Source organism: Siphateles boraxobius, unplaced genomic scaffold, assembly GCF_051911475.1.
Source record: "Siphateles boraxobius isolate OS27281-9 unplaced genomic scaffold, OSU_SipBor_1 141, whole genome shotgun sequence".
NCBI classification, from domain to species: Eukaryota; Metazoa; Chordata; class Actinopteri; order Cypriniformes; family Leuciscidae; genus Siphateles; species Siphateles boraxobius.
Genome location: NW_027508746.1, coordinates 872106 through 880807, shown reverse-complemented (window position 1 = coordinate 880807; position 8702 = coordinate 872106).

Below are 8702 nucleotides of genomic sequence, written 5' to 3'. Positions count from 1 at the left end.
ATTATTCTGGACAAAACTTCAGGGCGTAACTCGTCCCGCACTGTTTGTCATAGACCCCTGAATGAGGTGTCAAATCAAGGAGAGCTAATCATGTTAGTATCATGTTAGCAAAAATGTTAAATGTGTTAGCATCATGCTAGCAGCATGTTATGGCTCGTTTCTACCGAGCGATACGGTACTGTTCAGTACAGTACAGTACAGTACGCAATTATTTCCGTTTCCACTGTCAAAAGTTGTAAATGGTACCAAAATGCTGAACCGTACCGTACCACTTTTTCGGTATCTTTCTGTTGGGGTAGCTAGCACAGCGGTACGGTACTAAAGGGTGGAGCTAGACTCACTGCAGAATGTTGATTGGTTGACAGAGAATCGTCACTTGCGCGTGCTACACGGGGAATGACAACATAAGAAACGCCTTTTTTTTTTTCCGTTTTATTGTTGCCTAAAATGTACATACAGAGATAACCGGAGTAGTAGAGCGAACTGAGTGTTTCAAGAACGCGCTGTTACATTAGCAGGATTAGCGGACTCGCGTCCTCAGGAGTCATTCTCCTGAGTACTTTGCGTACTTGGTGTTGAGAAACGCCTAATGTCTGCGCTTGTCTTCTTGTGACCAACAGCCACATGCCGAGAAGCAAGAACAAGATCTGCTGTATGTCATACATTGTTGTTTACTATGTCGCTATCTTTGTGCGAAAATGTCGTCGATAGCTTCTTTTCGGCATAGGCTACACCACGCCTATCAAGTAAGGGTACTCTTGGCGGTGGAAACGCAAGCCGGATCAGGGTTTACCGTCCCGAATCGTAGTGTACCGTACCGCTCAGTGGAAACGAGCCATATATCATGTTAGTATTGTGTTAGAAACATGCTAATTATGTTAGCATCTTGTTTATCATCATGCTAGCAACGTGCTAATCATGCTAGCATAATGCTAAATGTTAAATGCTAAATCAAGCAGAAAGTTAATAATGTTAGGTGTATCCCAGACAGCAACATAGTGTCGCCCAATATCTGGTACATGTGCATTCCACACTATGTTGCTGTCTGGGATGCTAACAACATGTTAATCATGTTATGATCTTGTTAAAAACATGGTATCAATATGCTACTCATGTTACCATGATCAAGCAACATGCTACATGTGTTAGCATTATGATAACAACTTATTGAACGTGCTAGCATCATGCTAGCAACATGTTAATTATGCATCATACTATTCATGTTAGCATCTTTTTAAACATGCTAATCACGTTAGCGTCTTTCTAAAACAACACCGATATCCCTCTCAGAATATCAGCATAGTTGTGCACGGCAAGCATCACTAACATGCTCTTCAGAAAATGTACATGTCTAGTATTTCTATTATTATTATTTCTTATTTCTGCTTATTAATACTTGTCTACCAAATCATAGTCATGCGGAGCAATCGAAATTACCATAGAGACCCTGCAGACCCTCATCACTGTGTGTCAAGGTCAATACTTCTTTTAAAATATCAGATGATTTGACCTTTTTATGACAGCAATGCTAGTTCATGTAGTTAAATGTCATGTGGTGCAACTCCCAAAAGCTTGATATTTATGGATTAATAATTCATGATCATTTAAAATGATTTTAAATACAAAATACAATTTAAAACGTTTTTTTATAAATAGACCCTGAATACTTTTAATTGTATGCATTTTAGTCAAAGGAAAAATTGTTTTATCACTTTTTATTTGACGGTTACACCACATGACATCATTAACATCAAGTCACGTTTTTGGAAAATGGTATTAACGTTTTTGAAAGCCATAAAAAACTAACATAAATATACAAAGAGTACATTTGGCACATGTTTTAAACATGATTATTCAAAATATTTAATCGTGGTCACTATCAATGGAGATGATGTCTCCAATGTTTTTTTTTTTTTTTTTTACGACTCTGTCATTGTATTGAATTGTCAAAAACCCTCTTTTTCATGTTTTTCAAAAAATATAGTTTTTCAGAATCCTGAAATGACGTAAACATAAGTACAGAATGAAGTGCTCTATAAATCCCACATGCTCTAAAAATACAAGGATGTGGTTCTTACACACAACATATGCATTGTCAATTAGTAATCACTCAATAAATAGATTAATGTGTTATGTTTTATAACTAGTTAATTTTAGAGCCTGCTTATGTTGGATCAGGGCCATTCGGGACCCAGAAATGAATGGCTCAACACGTCTGTGCGCTGTCATCACATGTCAGCACTTTGACATTGAAGCTCTGAACCCAAACAAGATCTCACTCACGTCCACTTGTCATCTGTGACTCTCCGGGTCTTTATTTAACGGGATACCCGTGTGTATATTCTGGGATGGGGCTGTGGTTGGGTTATTTCCATCACAAAGCTCGAGATGTGAATCAATAAGATCATGTTTCAGGCCCTCAGATCTCACCGCCACTTCGCAGGGGAGGGAAGAAAAGTGTGAGAGGGTCGTGGGGGGTGCTAGACGTGTGGTGTTTCATTAGGACACACACATCCCTCTTGCTCTGAGCCGCCCGATCCCAGAAAAACGTGGCCGACACCCTTGGCATCCCACTGGGCCGACGGGAATCCGGTCTGGGGAGAAGATCCACTGCTTAAGCCCTCGGATGCTTGCCATTCACACGCATACACACACACACACACACACACACAGACACACGTGTGTTTTATGAGGACATTCCACAGACGTAATGGTTTTTATACTGTACAAACTGTATATTCTCTCCCCTTACACTAAACCATCACAGAAAACTTTCAGTTATTATAGATTTTCAAAAAATATAATCCTGTGTGATTTATAAGCTTGTTTTGTCATGGGGACCAAAGAAATTTCCCCACAAGTTCAAAATGTACTTGTGTTTCTATGCTTGTGGGGACGTTTGGTGCCCATAATGTAGGGGATACCAGGACACACACACTCACTTTCTCTCTCTCACACACACACACACACACACACACACACACACACACACACACACACACACACACACACACACACACACACACACACACACACTAACCTGATCCCTAAACCTACCCATCACACACACACACACACACACACACACACACACACACTAACCCGACTCCTAAAGCTACCCAGTACACACACACACACACACACACACTAACCTGATCCCTAAACCTACCCATCACAAACACACACACACACACACTAACCCGACCCCTAAAGCTACCCAGTACACACACACACACACACACACACACACACACACACACTAACCCCATCCCTAAACCTACCCAACACACACACACACTAAACAGACCCCTAAACCTACCCAGCACACACACACACACACAAACACACACACACCCCATCCCTAAACCTACCCAGCACACACACACACACACACACACACCCCATCCCTAAACCTACCCAGCACACACACACACACTAACCCCATCCCTAAACCTACCCAGCACACACACACACACACTCACACTAACCTGATCCCTAAACCTACCCATCACACACACACACACACAGACACACACACATACACACGTGTGTTTTATGAGGACATTCCACAGACGTAATGGTTTTTATACTGTACAAACTGTATATTCTCTCCCCTTACACTAAACCATCACAGAAAACTTTCAGTTATTATAGATTTTCAAAAAATATAATCCTGTGTGATTTATAAGCTTGTTTTGTCATGGGGACCAAATAAATTTCCCCACAAGTTCAAAATTTACTTGTGTTTCTATGCTTGTGGGGACGTTTGGTGCCCATAATGTAGGGGATACCAGGACACACACACACACACACACACACACTAACCTGATCCCTAAACCTACCCATCACACACACACACACACACACACACACACACACACACACACACTAACCCGACTCCTAAAGCTACCCAGTACACACACACACACACACACACACACTAACCTGATCCCTAAACCTACCCATCACAAACACACACACACACACACACACACACACTAACCCGACCCCTAAAGCTACCCAGTACACACACACACACACACACACACACACACACACACACTAACCCCATCCCTAAACCTACCCAACACACACACACACTAAACAGACCCCTAAACCTACCCAGCACACACACACACACACACACACAAACACACACACACACACCCCATTCCTAAACCTACCCAGCACACACACACACACACTAACCCCATCCCTAAACCTACCCAGCACACACACACACACACACACACACACTCACACTAACCTGATCCCTAAACCTACCCATCACACACACACACACACACACACACACACACTAACCCGACCCCTAAACCTACCCAGCACACACACACACACACACACACACACACACACACACACTAACCCGATCCCTAAACCTACCTAGCACACACACACACACACACACACACACACACACACTAACCGACCCCTAAACCTACCCAGCACACAAACACACACACTCACCCGATCCCTAAACCTACCCAGCACACACACACACACACACACACTCACCCGATCCCTAAACCTACCCAGCACATAAAACTTTCTGTGTTTTTACATTTTTAAAAAACCTTTAATTACTTTATTTTTATACCAGATTTGCAAATGAGGAGGTCACTATAGGGACGTTTTTGGAGATTTTGATCACTTCTGGGTACAACTTTGTCCCCAAAATATAGTTAAGTAGGCACACACACACACACACATTACCTCTGTGTGTCTTCAGCTCAGGCGTTTAGGGTGTGGCTGTTTAAATTACAGCACATGTCAAACAGTTCTAAGGTTCAGATCCCAGTTTAATAAACATCTGTCTTCCCTTGATTGCGTTTACATGGACCCTAATAATCCGCTTAAATCCTAATAATCCGGATAAAAAAAGTCACGTCAATCTGAATGAGTACATTTTATCCGGATTGTAGGGGGTTGGTTTACACCGTTGGACAGGACATGTAAACACTTGATTGGATTAAAAAAAATGAAACAAAATCTGCACATGTGCAATGATGTCAAAATGGTATAAAGGAGCGAGCTGTTGTTGGATAGTTTTGTCAAGAGATCAAATCCGATTTGAAGATTGTGACATTGAGGCCACATTTACACTTCAGGTCTTAATGCACAATTCTGATTTCAGTTTTTTTTTTGATGACCAGCTTGCATCTTCTTTAAAGAGTGACTCATATCCGATATCTGCATTTACACTATGCACATGGCGAAACATCCCAATGTAGACGTACTGACCCAGAAAAGGAAGTTAAAACGGCGTGATTTGCAATGGATGCAAATGAAGTGATAATACAAGATTTTGCTTTCCACAAGCATTGGTTGAGACCTCATCCTCCATTGCGCCATTGAAAAGAGTCATGTGATCGAGGTCGGTGTCCACCTGAGTTTACGTCATTCGTCATTGTCGCTTTTTCAATGATTTACGACTCGCTTTGATGTGAATATCTGATCTGTCCGCTTACATGGCACATACAAATGCATGTATCCAATTTTATCATATGTATTTCCACATATGAATGAGGCCTGAAACCGATCTGAGAATATCGGAATCCATGTGCTTTTTTCCTGCTTACATGTACGTTTGCCATATCCGATCTGAGAGGGAAAAAACGGAATTGGGAACAATGTAATGCAAATGCGGCCATAACCACGCATATCAACCAGATCACTTTATTTATCGTTCATAAAAACACTATAGTTGGATTCATCAATCGATCAGATTTCATTCTGATTAAAACAAAAGGTGCCCATGAAAATGTAGCTAATATTTTAAAGGTGCTCTAAGCGATGTCACGCATTTTTTAGGTCCAAAACATGTTTTGTCACATACAGTAAACATCTCCACACACTGTAAACACACGCGGTCTCTGCAGACACCCCAGGATCCACACACGGCAACACCAACAAACCTGGCTAACCCGCACCACGAAACATAACACACTGTTCCAGCCAATAGACCCCTTTTGCGCTGACGTCACAGTTATGTCACGGCGCTAGCTGGAGGCAAAACAAAGGGAAAACTGCAGGCGGCCAATACAAACCAGCACAGATTCGGCGACATAGTAGGGAGCTTAAATTTGGATTATTATTATTAAATGTCATCTTGTTGTGTTGTTGAGTGCAAGAATCAATGAAAAATGAATATGCTGTATCTGGAATTTTTATTTCTAGAAAATATTCACATCACAATTGCACCGTAATGTCACTCTTTACATTGTCGTCTTCTTGGCGCTGGCTAGGCAGAACTGCGGATCGTACCACACAAGTCTTGTACGTGACCATTCATCACATAGTTATAGGCATCTAAAGATTTATATGCCCTCAGTTTCTCTTTACGCTCAGTTTCTCTATCGGATAGGTGTAGAAGTCAGGCCACTCAACCAGATTTAGCCTAGCGTTAACGTTAATCCTGTCAGATCGTCCATCATTGAGTGAGCGTGTAACGGCTACGGGTCGGCCAGTCTGGTTCCGTCCGTTAAAATTAACTTTCGCAAATAACAATCGCGGTCCTGGTCAGTGAGTGACCTTGCACATTAAGATAAAACCTGATTTTCTCCAGTCATTGTTAAAAAACAAGCTAACAAAACTTGCAAACTAACGTTAGCGAAGCGGCCAGAGTGATCGTTCTGCCTCCACCTAAGCTCCGCCCACAAAAGAACGTCACCATGTTTACCAACTGAAAGGGGTCTATAACTGACAAGAAGGATTCGGGGGGTTAGTGCGCGGATGAGGAGGAGGGAGGGTCGAGCTAGCCTCCGTTTTGTTTGACAATACTTTAAACGTCAACAAGAAGTGGCGTCACCCGACATCGCTTAGAGCACCTTTAATAGGTGAGGAATTCACATCATCTCTCATAACTGTATTGTTCAGTTTTGCTGGACATTGCCATAACTATGATATTCCATAAGCATTCCTACAGAATTCCGCTAAAAGCTCTACAGATTTATGTAAAATTGGAATGCCTGTCAATCACAACGGTTTCCCGCCCCTTGCATGTTTTTTTTTTAAATCCCGCTGTAGTCAATAATTGTATCCCTTAATCCTCATCTTTGATTACCAAAATTACATATTTAAAAGTTTTTTCCTGTCGACTTATGAATTTACACATGCTTTGTCTTAACGCATATTAAAAACACCACATAGACATGTAAACAACATTAATAGCTGGATTTCCACCGCTTAGGGGGGCTTCAAATATTTTGCCTAATTTGATTATGTATTCCGCTATCAATACTCAGTATCTTAAAATCCATTGCACAGATTTCTCCTTCCAAAATTACAGCAGAGCAAAGTTATGTCTGGACTTGCCCATGAGCAACTTAAACAAGCAACACCAGAACATTTTAATTAAATTCTAATTAGTTACATTTTGAAAATCTAATGCTCATTATTAAATTAAATTGAAAATAAATATAGAAATATCAGTGGATAAAACGTGTGCAGAGTTTAGATTCCTGCGAGACTTGAGCTATTCAGATACATTACATCAAACACACACACACACACACACACACACACACACACACACACACACACACACCTGTCTCATCACCAATAACTATTCACACCCTCCTGACTATCTGTCCGTCGTTAGCAAAATACTAACTGATGGGTGGAGAACACTTTGCAATAAACGCCACGTCTGTCACCATCCTGGCCAGTCAGATGGACAGTTCACAAATTCAAATCCATTCAACAAGTGAGACAATTCATAAACTGAATAAAAAATGGCCTAGATGTGATAGAAGTATATCTAAAATTCTATACACCTTTTATAAATAAAGGTGGTTCTGGGTCATGATCCAGGTTGCAGATAGCTATGAAATCATTTGTTTTTGACATGCAAGGTGTGCATCCAATAAAAGACGCACTCTAAAAAATACGGGGTTGTTTCAACCCATATTTGGGTCAAATATGGACAAACCCAGCTGTTGGGTTACAATTTTTAATTTACATTTTTAAAGGGACATTGTGTAGGAATTTCTCCCATCTAGCCGTGAAATTGTATTTTGCATTCAAACGAATTGTGCTCTTCAGCGCGTTTATTTTTTTCAAATGCGTGTTGCATCTACGGTAGCCGTTATGCACCAAAAAGCTATAACAAACAATGCAAGAACAATCATATGAACTATTAAAATATATTCTTATCGATTTTCTAAGTTACATAAAAAGTAAACTTACAAACCTTGTTTTTAGCGCCTTCTCAACTTTACTCAATAGCTGCTATTCATCAAAGAGGCTGTTTAACATGTTCTACTGTCTATATAATAAAGTAACGTTACACAACCAAGCAATGAATGAAGGATGTCATTAAGACTGTAATATTGACTTAGCCTTCCTGTCGAGGAGAAAGCAGGACTTCAGCGTCTCTTTTGAAATCTTTCTCCTGCATTAGTTCTTTCCGCCTGGAAAAAGCTATCCCGGCATTGACTCTTGTTTTTTGTAATCTCTGGTCACGTTTCCTTTTACGTTCAATTTTGGACTTTTTTGGCGTCAAGGATTTCTTCTCCTGTGGCTCGGCATATGTATGCCATTAAAAATAACAGTGCAACCTTTTAAACTTGCCGGGGCCGTGAAGCGCCTCTCACTGCTCTCTCCTCCGTTTCTGCTGCTTTCACTCACGTGACGCTGGCTCTGAACGAAAACGCCTTGTGGAAACGCGTTTGCCTAGTACT